This window comes from Pecten maximus, chromosome 17 (assembly GCF_902652985.1).
Source record: "Pecten maximus chromosome 17, xPecMax1.1, whole genome shotgun sequence".
Classification (NCBI taxonomy): Eukaryota; Metazoa; Mollusca; class Bivalvia; order Pectinida; family Pectinidae; genus Pecten; species Pecten maximus.
In genome coordinates, this window is record NC_047031.1 from 2,153,692 (window position 1) to 2,167,735 (window position 14,044).

The 14,044-nt window shown below is 39.7% G+C and overlaps 1 protein-coding gene across 1 annotated transcript in view; it reads right to left on the reverse strand.

Moving 5' to 3' along the window:
- LOC117315980 (E3 ubiquitin/ISG15 ligase TRIM25-like) overlaps positions 1–14,044 on the reverse strand; it is a 187,139-nt gene that overhangs the window by 129,235 nt on the left and 43,860 nt on the right. The gene's annotated exons all lie outside the window — the stretch shown is intronic.

Sequence of the window (14,044 nt, forward strand, 5' to 3'; positions counted from 1 at the left end):
CTAATTGTTCATACAATATTATAAATATACGTGAATCGGTCGTATCATTTCTTTGTTTCGACGATGTTATATATTCGTGTTTTGAAAATATATATGCTGATTTATAACCAGCAAAGCAGTATTGTCCTAAGAATGTATCACCAGACGAGAAATGAAAGTGAAACAAAAGTAGCCTCTTTATGACGATTTATGACGATTTTTCTGCCTCGTCCGATTAGTATAAAAAAAACTTTTCGGGTAATTTGGTACAGTGACGTAACAATAAAATTGACGTCATCAAACTGTCCCTCTGATGGATAACCAGTGATGGAAGGTGATTCGAGTTTAGAAACAATAATATCTGACGTTCTTTTGGGTATTTTTTTTAGACAAGAAACATAATGTATTACCCGTATCATTTGATAGTTAATTCTTGATTTCTCACCGAAGGAGATTTGACAAAGTATATCAGCCTTTGACAACAAACTATCGATCGTTCAATCCATGCATAATATAGATTACATCAGTGGAGCAGCCTTCCGTTATATCGCTGTGTTTGCTTGCACTGGGTTTAGCGGTGTAAATATGTGTGTCGATACGTCGATAGACGTATTTACGGTCGAATAGAAATAGATATATACACAGGGTAAATTAGACGTGTCAAATAGTACAGGGTACATGGCTAGGGGTACATACGGGAAAACGGTAAGAGACAAAGTTTCTGGGTACAGTAAAGAGGTACATGGCAAGGTTTACACATGAACTTGGTGCTGGGTACAGTTTAGGGTTACATGTTACATAGCACAAGTCGGTGACCTAAACATAAAGTACATTATAGGAGTACCATGTTACTGGGCGTGACAGGGGAGAGATAAAGATGGTGTCGGGTACAGTATTACGGGTACAGGGTACGGGAGATATGGTGTTCGGTACAGTACTACAGGTACAGGGTACGGGAGACATGGTGTCGGGTACAGTGTTACGGGTACAGGGTACGGGAGACATGGTGTCGGGTACAGTGTTACGGGTACAGGGTACGGGAGACATGGTGTCGGGTACAGTGTTACGGGTACAGGGTACGGGAGACATGGTGTCGGGTACAGTGTTACGGGTACAGGGTACGGGAGACATGGTGTCGGGTACAGTATTACGGGTACAGGATACGGGAGACATGGTGTCGGGTACAATGTTATGGGTACAGGGTACGGGAGAACATGGTGTCGGGTACAGTATTACGGTTACAGGGTACGGAAGACATGGTGACGGGTACTGTTTTACGGGTACAGATTACGGGGACATGGTGTCGGGTACAGAGTAACGGGTACACATTACGGGAGACATGGTGTCGGGTACAGTCTTACGGGTACAGGGTACGAGATACATGGTGTAGGGCACATTATTAGGGGTACAGGGTACGGAAGACATGGTGTCGGGTACAGTGTTACGGGTACATATTACGGGATACATGGTGTCGGGTACTGTGTTACGGGTACATATTACGGGAGACTTGGTGTCGGGTATATTGTTACGAGTACATATTACGGGAGACATTGTGTCGGGTACAGTGTTACGGGTACAGGGTACGGAATACATAGTGTAGGGTACAGTATAACGGGTACAGGGTACATATTACGGGAGACTTGGTGTCGGGTACAGTGTTACGGGTATATACTATAGGAGACTTGGTGTCGGGTACAGTGTTACGGGTACATATTACGGGATACATGGTGTCGGGTTCAGTGTTACGGGTACAGGGCACGGGAGACATGGTGTCGGGTACTGTGTTACGGGTACAGATGACGGGAGACATGGTGTCGGGTACAGTGTTACGGGTACAGATTACGGGAAACATGGTGTCGGGTACAGTGTTACGGGTACAGGGTAGTGGAGACTTGGTGTCGGGTACAGTGTTACGGGTACAGGGTAGGGGAGACATGGTGTCGGGTACAATGTTACGGGTACATATTACGGGAGACATGGTGTCGGGTACAGTGTTACGGGTACATATTACTGGAAACTTGGTGTCGGGTACTGTGTTACGGGTACAGATTACGGGAGACATGGTGTCGGGTATATTGTTACGAGTACATATTACGGGAGACATGGTGTCGGGTACAGTGTTACGGTTACCTATTACATGAGACTTGGTGTCGGGTACAGTGTTACGGGTACAGATTACGGGAGACATGGTGTCGGGTACAGTGTTACGGGTACAGGGTACGGGATACATGGTGTCGGGTACAGTGTTACAGGTACAGATTACGGGGACATGATGTCGGGTACAGAGTAACGGATACATATTACGGGAGGCTTGGTGTCGGGTACAGTGTTACGGGTACAGGGTACGAGAAACATGGTGTAGGGTACAGTATTACGGGTACATGGTACGGAAGACATGGTGACGGGTACTGTGTTACGGCTACAGATTACGGGAGACATGGTGTCGGGTACAGTGTTACGGGTACGCATTACGGGAGACTTGGTGTTGGGTACTGTGTTACGGGTACATATTACGGGAGACATGGTGTCGGGTACAGTGTTACGAATACAGGGTACGGGAGGCATGGTGTCGGGTTCAGTGTTACGGGTACAGGGCACGGGAGACATGGTGTCGGGTACTGTGTTACGGGTACAGATGACGGGAGACATGGTGTCGGGTACTGTGTTACGGGTACATATTACTGGAGACATGGTGTCGGGTACAGTGTTACGGGTACAGATTACGGGAGACATGGTGTCGGGTACAGTGTTACGGGTACATATAACGGGAGACATGGTGTTGGGTACAGTGTTACGGGTACAGATTACGGGAGACATGGTGTCGGGTACAGAGTAACGGGTACATATTACAGGAGACATGGTGTCGGGTACAGTGTTACGGGTACAGATTACTGGAGACATGGTGTCGGGTATATTGTTACGGGTACAGATGACGGGAGACATGGTGTCGGGTACAGTGTTGCGGGTACATATAACGGGAGACTTGGTGTCGGGTACAGTGTTACGGGTACAGATTACGGGAGACATGGTGTCAGGTACAGTGTTGCGGGTACAGGGTACGGGAGACATGGTGTCGGGTACAGTGTTACGGGTACAGGGTACAGGAGACAAGGTGTCGGGTACAGATTACGGGAGACATGGTGTCGGGTACAGTGTTACGGGTACATATTACGGGAGACATGGTGTCGGGTACAGTGTTACGGGTACAGATTACTGGAGACATGGTGTCGGGTATATTGTTACGGGTACAGATGACGGGAGACATGGTGTCAGGTACAGTGTTACGGGTACAGGGTCCGGAAGACATGGTGTCGGGTACAGTGTAACGGGTACTGGGTACGGGAGACATGGTGTTGGGTACAGTGTTACGGGTACATATTACGGGAGACTTGGTATCGGGTACTGTGTTACGGGTACATATTACGGGAGACATGGTGTCGGGTATATTGTTACGACAACATATTACGGGAGACATTGTGTCAGGTACAGTTTACGGGTACAGGGTACGGGAGACATGGTGTCGGGTACAGTGTTACGGGTGCAGATTACGGGAGACATGGTGTCGGGTACAGTGTTACGGGTACATATTACATGAAACTTGGTGTTGGGTACAGTTTACGGGTACAGATTACGGGAGACATGGTGTCGGGTACAGTGTTACGGGTACAGGGTACGGGAGACATGGTGTCGGATACAGATTACGGGAGACATGGTATTGGGTACAGTGTTACGGGTATATATTACGGGAGACATGGTGTCGGGTACAGTGTTACGGGTACAGATTACGGGAGACATGGTTTCGGGTATATTGTTACGGGTACAGATTACGAGAGACATGGTGTCAGGTACAGTGTTACGGGTACTGGGTACGATATACATGGTGTAGGGTACAGTATTACGGGAACAGGGTCCGGAAGACATGGTGTCGGGTACAGTGTTACGGGTACTGGGTACGGAGACATGGTGTCGGGTACAGTGTTACGGGTACGTATTACGGGAGACTTGGTGTCGGGTACTGTGTTACGGGTACATATTACGGGAGACATGGTGTCGGGTACAGTGTTACGAATACAGGGTACGGGAGGCATGGTGTCGGGTTCAGTGTTACGGGTACAGGGCACGGGAGACATGGTGTCGGGTACTGTGTTACGGGTACAGATGACGGGAGACATGGTGTCGGGTACAGTGTTACGGGTACAGATTACGGGAAACATGGTGTCGGGTACAGTGTTACGGGTACAGGGTAGTGGAGACTTGGTGTCGGGTACAGTGTTACGGGTACAGGGTAGGGGAGACATAGTGTCGGGTACAATGTTACGGGTACATATTACGGGAGACATGGTGTCGGGTACAGTGTTACGGGTACAGGGTACGGGAGACATGGTGTCGGGTTCAGTGTTACGGGTACAGGGCACGGGAGACATGGTGTCGGGTACTGTGTTACGGGTACAGATGACGGGAGACATGGTGTCGGGTACAGTGTTACGGGTACAGATTACGGGAGACATGGTGTCGGGTACAGTGTTACGGGTACAGGGTAGTGGAGACTTGGTGTCGGGTACAGTGTTACGGGTACAGGGTAGGGGAGACATCGTGTCGGGTATATTGTTACGGGTACAGATTACGGGAGACATGGTGTCAGGTACAGTGTTACGGGTACAGGGTGCGATATACATGGTGTAGGGTACAGTATTACGGGAACAGGGTCCGGAAGACATGGTGTCGGTTACAGTGTTACGGGTACTGGGTACGGGAGACATGGTGTCGGGTACAGTGTTACGGGTACAGATTACGGGAGACATGGTGTCAGGTACAGTGTTACGGGTACAGGGTGCGATATACATGGTGTAGGGTACAGTATTACGGGAACAGGGTCCGGAAGACATGGTGTCGGTTACAGTGTTACGGGTAGTGGGTACGGGAGACATGGTGTCGGGTACAGTGTTACGGGTACGTATTACGGGAGACTTGGTGTCGGGTACTGTGTTACGGGTACATATTACGGGAGACATGGTGTCGGGTACAGTGTTACGGGTACAGGGTACGGGAGACATGGTGTCGGGTTCAGTGTTACGGGTACAGGGCACGGGAGACATGGTGTCGGGTACAGTGTAACGGGTACAGGGTACGGGAGACATGGTGTCGTGTACTGTGTTACGGGTACAGATTACGGGAGACATGGTGTCGGGTACAGTGTTACGGGTACAGGGTAGTGGAGACTTGGTGTCGGGTACAGTGTTACGGGTACAGGGTAGGGGAAACATGGTGTCGGGTACAGTGTTACGGGTACATATAGTATAGATTAACTTGGAATACATTAGCTATATGAGAGTGGACTATGGAAATGACATATAAGCATAAGTTATAATTTGACATTAATTAGAATGCTGATCTCCCAAAGTATTTCTGACTTTTTGAATGATAAAAGATAAAATTGTCATTATAAGTATTTATTTTGTTAAGCTAGTAATATTGATAGTTGAATAAAGAATAGAAGATCAAGTTGTATTGATTTTCCCCTCAGAAACAATTATTACACAATGGCACAGGATTTTGAGTTAAGGAAGAATATTTCGTTGAATCCGTGTTGAATGAAGATTTTTATATAAATGATAGGTTAGATGAATAACGGCCCAGAAACCAAAGTGGTCACTTTTATTACAAAGCGAACTATAAAACCAATGCTGCATGTTGTCAAGTGATCTGATATTCTCAAAAGTACGTTGAATATGTAATATAAAGCGTAAAGACTAAAACTAAAACTGTTTAAACTATGACGCACATTTCAGTTTAGGAGGAATCGCTATTGGTGTCTATATATTATGCCGAGTTACATCATTCCATATCTGAATCCCATAGTATACATAGAATGGACAATCAAAATTAATTTACAGTACATGGATAATATTAAATAAAATCTTCGACACTTCTCCGACTCTTAAAGTCATAGGAACAGAAAGCGAGGACTGAAAAGGAACTAGCTCTGTCTCAAGTACAACATGTCGTGTTAAGTAATTAACTATTCAGGCTGGAATATTAAATCTCTGTACCTAAGTTATATATGGTAAATGTACTTAACAGCATGTGAATACAATCTATACATACACCAACAATTTATAACAGTGTAAATAATGTATACTGAATGGAGCTCTGCACTGTCACCATAGAGACCTGGATTTCACTACATGTAAACAAGAGTTCCCTCGTGTTAGTGAGATAGACCACAACTTCCGCACCGTTATCATAGATACCCGAACGTTACTGAAATAGATGTTGTGGTGTTGGTGACGATATAGACATTTCTATTGAGAGGTAGGCAATTGATCTCAAGTTCATGAATATATGTTAAAATATGATAAATTATCTATATTATGTTAAATAATCTGAATCTACGGTGATCTAGAAAAAATGTTATCTTTATCATAATTATATTTCTAATTTGCATCATGTGATTTTCCATACTGTACCCATTTCATCAAAATAATTGTGATTTGAAGATACTTAAAATCGCATTCAGACGGCTTTTGTTTGTTTTGTTTTTGTTTTTTGTTTGTTTGTTTTTTTTATTTATCTATTTATGTTGAAGTTAACAGTCGGAATTATGAACCTACATCAGACATTGATATATTAAGGCATATATTTCTTATAAACAAACAAAGCAGCATTTTTTCCGCATAAAAATATACATAAACTGCAAGAATATACGCAGAGATATATTGTGGCGGGTTTTTGTCGTTAGTGTATATTGACATTAAATTAATTCGTGTTATCGTCTTCATCAATTACAGAGGGAATGCCTCTCTTTACGGAGCTGCTGATCAGTCAAGAAAACATGAATTGGACATCTGCTGAAGAATACTGTAAGAAATGGAACGGTCGTCTGATCGTTTTAGATAGTCAGGAAAAATGGAACTACTTTACGTCTCACGATCAATATAAGGGCACACTTTTGTAAGTATCATTCATCAAAGAAACTAATGTGACCATTAAAGGTGTGTATGAGCGTGTGAACGTGTGTGTTTGTGTCTTTTTCTTTCTTTTTTTTTAGTGGGGGGGGGGGGGGGGGGGGTCAACGTTTTTTATTGGAAACTATAAATATATGACGACATGTGACAAGGTATCACTGGAAACTATAAATATATGAGGAAAAGTGTTAAGATAATTACGACAATTAAAATAATATCAAAGCAGATGTCAAGGAAACACAGATAAATATTTATATTTCCACTTAATTCAGACTCAATGAATCTACCACAGTTAACTCGAGTCATTTTTCAATGAACTATATCAAGTCTGGCGTAGGAATACATTTGTCGAGCTTGGACTATATTTTTTAATTCCTTTTCAAAAATGATCATATTTATATGAAATAATTTCCATTAAAAATCATATTTGTTTTAATTCGTTATCAAGTTTGTTCATGAAAGAAATTCTGAAAGTAATAACCATATGTAGACGAAGAGTGGTGACGTACATTTCGGTAAGTTCCGTGGTAGACTTGCACAAGTCCCTATTTGTCAAGCACAAAATATTATACTGCTTCGCAGTTCATTGAATTTGTCTCAAGACCTATTGAGGTTTACACCCCCATACACCTCAACATCACTTTATTCAATCCTTAAATATAATCATGTCAGAACAGGTGTCAAGGCAACACAGATAGATATGATCATGTCAGAACAGTTGTCAAGGAAAACACAGACGAACAGAATCATGTCAGAATAGTTGTCAAGGAAACACAGACGAATAGAATCACGTCAGAACAGTTGTCAAGGAAACACAGACAACAATAATCATGTCAGAACAGGAGTCAAGGAAAGTTCTGAAAGAAGAGACTAAATAGAAATGATATTATCAGCGGTTGCTGAGTGGTTAAGGTGTCCCGACACTTTATCTCTAGACCTCCACCTCTGGGTTGTGGGCTCCAAAACCATGCGGGTTAATTGCCTGGTACTGACCGAAGACCGGTGGTTTTTCGCAGGGTACTCCGGCTTTCCTCCACCTCGAAAACCAGGCACGTCCTTAAATGACATTAGCTGTTAATAGGACGTTAAACAGCATAAACCAATTAACCAAAATCAGCATAAGATGAGGCGAATTATTTCATATAAAGCAATGCTGCAACAGGATATGAGGATATCACTGGGGAAAAAAACATTGACCATATTGCAATGTTGGACTACCACAATAACTAGAGAAACCACATTGTAATCATTGTTTATATACTATGAGGTATGTTTGTATCAGAGTTAGACCACCACAATAACTAGAGTAACCACATTGTAATCATTGTTTATATACTATGAGGTATGTATGTATCAGAGTTAGACCACCACAATAACTAGAGGAACCACATTGTAATCATTGTTTATATACAGACAGGTGTATATGTATCAGAGTTATACCACCACAATAACTAGATTAACCACATTGTAATCATTGTTGATGTACTATGATGTTTATTTGTATCAGAGTTAGGCCACAATAACTAGAGTAACCACATTGTAATCATTGTTTATGTACCATGAGGTGGTGTATATGTATCAGAGTTAGACCACAATAACTAGACTAACAACATGGTAATAATTGTTTGTGTACTATGATGTGTATATGTATCAGAGTTAGACCACCACAATAACTAGAGGAACCACATTGTAATCATTGTTCATGTACAAACATGTGTATATGTATCAGAGTTAGACCATCACAATAACTAGAGTATCAGCATTGTAATCATTGTTTATTATCATCAGGTGTTATTTACCATAGTTAAACCACCGCAATATCTAGGGAAACGACATTGTACATTATTGTTTATGTACTATGAGGGGTATATGTATCAGAGTTAGACCACCACAATAACCACATTGTACATTACATGTCATATCTTGATAATATTTTCGAGTGAATTGTTATCTCACATATATCACTTTGTATTTCAATAACTTCACACATAAACAATATGTAGGCGAGACCTTCACGGTTAAATGACGCTGTGTATGTAAAGAAACAAATAGAATGTCAATATACATGAAGGACTCAGTATGATTAACTCTCTTGTAGCGATGATAATTACCTACTGCTTGTTACGGTACGTAGTGTATTTAAATATTCAACCAACCTTCCATGACCATGAGTAATCTTACCTAGATATATTTACATTTGCTCCGCATTTCCCCATCGACACAATGCTAAGAGGCAGTTGCCATAGTCGGTATGGCAGCAAAATGTATAGATGGCAAATGTAGCATCCCATTAATTTTGTTGCCATATCGACAATAATAACATTAAAGCAACTGTTCATTGCTTAACTAAATAATTTTTTTTGTTCCTATTTTCTTCTCGTTATACCGATTTTACTTTACCTTTTTTTAGTCCAAAATATTTCCACCTTGGCCAAGTTGTTCAGAAGGTTATTAGCTAAATCACTTAATCAGTCTGTGTATTTCATAAGATAGTCAGGGAGGAGGAAACTGAAAGCTATCGTTTCGTATAATTCTGTCAAATAAATTTTACCAGAAATGAGTTTATCAGGATTTTGAAATTATTGTTAAACTGTGATTAACCTTCTCACCCTTTGAACAACTGGGTCCTGTCTGGCTATATATGTACGGCATTGTGCATGCTTACTGAGATAACATTATTGATGATGTTTATGCTTTTTTGTCTTTTAGAGACGGAAACAAGTACTAGACTGGTATACGATTAAATATTCCTTTTCGTGTGACCAGACTAAGGACTATAGCTCATGTGTGAACAACGGCTGGGGCAGTTGAAAATAATTATAGAAATGAACCTTACTGGTGCCCCGATAAAAATTGTGTCCAATTGCAAAATAAATTTGATGTTAAGAGATATTCAAAGCTGCCAGTGTGTTTGATTATTTAAAATGCTGGATCACGTGAATATATTGCATACATCTCTCATATAATATTCCCTCCGAGAAAATTGAATATTATGGTATTTCTATACCCAGTTATTGATTTCTTCTCATATATGTGTATATATCAGTATTGCACGTTAAGTATTATTCGTGATTTCCAACCAATGGCTCAATTGTAGCAGATTGAAAAAAGATAAAGAAAGATAAAATCTGTATTTCACTTCAAGCAAAAGTGTCGCCTGTTTCAAACTTGACCAAAACGAACTCAAAGAGAGCGCTTTCATGTTAACAAAAACAAAACCGGGTTATCTGCCAAACGACATAAACACATAGATTATTTTTACTTCAGACAAAGTAGAATAACCATGTGAGGTGAAGCATGTGCGATTTTGGACACAGTTAATAGAGTAATAGATAAAGTTGATGACTTGGCTCTAAGAAGGTTCGTGTGCAAATGTGTTCAGGCTGCACAGAAAGACATTGGTCGTATAATCTGATATCGGCAATTTGACATATTGAGTTTTAAAGTATGGTGAAATAAATAAAAAAAACTAACCTTGTAATTTGACATATATATTTAAGCATTGAACGACTTTCAGTTGGCATTCATAGTCAATATGAATGCCAACTGGACAGAGGCAAATTCCATGAAGCACGCTAGATTTTTTATTTGTCATATGATTTTTTTGGAAATTTGCAAATTCAAATTTCAGTTGACAGTTCATAAGCTGGTGAACTCGCAACTGAATTGGTAGGGTTATTCAGTGGCAGTGACATACAATGGTAAATATATATATATGAAGAAATCATATCAATCGATATTCGTTCTTTATAATCAGCAGGATCACTGCTCATTTGAGATTTGTCATTTCCAATGATTATAATAGTACCATTGCTGATAATTATAATGATAAATGGAAGATCGATACGCTATATAATTGTCGTTGTCCTCTTAAGCTCGCAATGGTCGCTTTAATGACGTTATGTCAGATCGATAATTTGATCGGATTCAGTTAGTGTTTGTATTTCCTACGTTGGCTTACATAATTCATTACGATTGATTAACGGGTATCGTGTAAGTGGATCCGCAGACGGTATAACATATAAGTTTTACAATGTCCTACCGATAACTCTGGCATCATGTATAACTCCATTTGTATTCGAAGCGATGACGAGAATGTTATTGGATCGAGTATTACAAGACATGTTGACGTCATAAGTTCATATGTCCGTAATCCGTAAACAGTTCTTGGTATCGCTATTCCGTCAGAAAATTGCATTTCCATTCCTGAGAGCAGACAAAATAAAACAAAACCAAAGTATCAGTCTATTCTACCATGTTCTGCAATGACAACACAAAATGATTTATTTAGTACACATTTCACGTCTAACCAACCAATCCGATATTTATTTATGATTGAAGGAGATTCAACCTTAAATTAAAAAAAAAGCCACGTTTAAAAGATATAGTGACTTAACCTCTGTACATTAGTAAACCCGTAATTTGAAGCTGATTGACAAACTAGTAAATTATGTTAGGAATTTATATTTTTTAATTATAGAAGGAAAATTTAAGCTAACATATATAGATGGACTTCAAATGAATGGTGACCAATTCATTACATTAACAATGATCATGTTTCCATGTTATAAATTATATGCACTGTTATTACAAATAGAGCACATGTGAATATTAACAAACTAAATATATCATCAACAGTGAATGCTACAAAAAGGAACACTACTATTTTAACCAGGGACCCGTTGACTGGACTTCCGTCAAATGGCAAAGTGTTCATGTAATCAACCCACCTTCCACACCGTAATCATGGACACCTTGGCGGTATTATTAATTGATATAAAGTGTTTTTATGTGACATAGAACACAGCCTCGGTTTTATTGTCATATATACTTTGATAAACAATAGATGTTGTGGATTTTATATTTCAATTTTAGATTTAAGAACACACATTCCACATCGTAATCGTACACAACTAGACGGGACTACAACCGGGTGTGCAGGTATGATATGAAACAGCTTTCATACTGTAATAATATACACCTTGGCGGGACTACCAGTTGATGTCGCGGTGTAAGCTAAAACAGCTCTCGTACTGGGTTACCAAACATACATAGACCAGACAACTTATGGATATCGCGGATTTTATGGAATAAAACACAGCATACGCACCGTAATTAAAGACACCTGGACGGGACTACCAATACATGTCGTCGTGGTGTTGATGACATAGTACACAGCCTCTGTACGTTTATTTAAGACTCATGGACGTCGCTATCAATGGAAGTCGAGGTGTTGATGACATAGAACATAGCCACCGTACCATAATTACAGACCCCTGGACGTCACTATCAATGGAAATCGAGGTGTTGGTGATATTATGGACGTTTCTTTTGCGAGGTAAGGCATTGATCTAAAATTAATGTCTGTTCAGATATGATAAATTTTCTACGCTTTGATAACCAAGCTGAAATGACCATTGCCAATAACTTCCTAAATTGATCACATTTTATTTCGAAATGACTTTAATTTTACCCTCTGGACACAATATAACAGTGTAAACCAATAAAAAAATGATGTATTCCATACGATTTGTGTTTGAACATTTGCTATTATCATTTACTGCGAATACAATCTTTCGCGAAACACGCGAGAATTCAACTCACGCAAAAATATGCTGGTTAACAATATATCAATAAACGTTCTTACAAAGATATGATATCAATTTTCACTTTTAACTTTATTTGTTTAATTTCGCAGTAAAATTGGTGGAGAACACCAAAACATTACTTAACTCATGCATTTCTGAGTGAAGAACATTCCTTTCACTGAATAAAAATCAGAGAGAAAGGGCTTATCTATAGCCAGAAACTATAAATCTTTACTAGCTAGGCGAAAAGACATAGCTATTCACAATCAAGGATAGAGAACATACATCTTTACAATCAAGGGTAGAAGACAGAGTCATTACAGATTATTGAACTTTATTATTGATATTACTTTTTACTCAAACATGACCCATATTTTACATCTGGATATATGCGATGAAGACCGAATGAGAAGGAGACAATTTATACTGCGTATTTGATTGAAATGTTAAAATCTAAATTGTCATTTAACAAGATGATATTGACTTGGAGTTATAATTTAGCATGAATTAATTATTTGCATCGTTTCGGTCGATTGTAGAGGGAATGCCTCTCTTCACGGATCTGTTTACTAGTGGAACAAGCATGGATTGGGGATCTGCGAAAAAATACTGTCAGGCCCAGAATGGCCGTCTGATCGTTCTTGATAGTCAGGAAAAGTGGGATTACCTCACGACGCACAAGCAATATGAGGACAAAAAATTGTAAATATCCGCATTCCATATTTTCTATGAATGTTAATTAAATTTTAAAAATTCAACTCAGGATAAGGATGGAGCCACACTTTTATCATGCTATGTTTCAAATGTATTTAGGTCATCATTGTACATGTATATTTCTGTTATTATTGTTAGAGATCAAAGAAGAAATATGTTTCCAAGTATTGGAATAATGGAAAGAGTTCCAAATGAGTTTACCATTTCATTAGATTAACAAAAACCCAAAAAACAAAAAAAACAAAAACAAAAACAAAAAGGGATATATGTCCTCTGTACATTTATTTTCAAATATTATGTCTAATATGACACATATTGTTAGAAAATAAACACTAGGCATACTGTATTGGTACTGATAACGTAAACACATTCATATTTTTATGAAGGAGTCAAACTCAATATTGGATTGGCATGGAGTTCAATAACACATTACCGTGCAAAATGAAAGATGAAGCGAGCCAATGGGTCTATGAAGGATGGAGCAGATGGGGCAAATGGGATGATTTGAATGAAGAGCCACAAGGTTGTCCTGATCAAGAATGCATTCTTATTCATAACAATGAGATGTTTACTTGGTGGTGTTATGTACCATTCAAAGCTCTGTGTGAAACAGCTAGTTATTTTGTAAAAAAAATAACAAACACATTCAGTACACGTTCGTACACGTGAAAATATCGATCGTTTGTTATACTCGTGAAACATATGTTATATTAAATAGGAAACCCTTTACGATCCTCTATTTATTCTATTTTCCAGTTTTATAAAACTATTCATTTGTCGTGTTAAACCTGTGGCTCC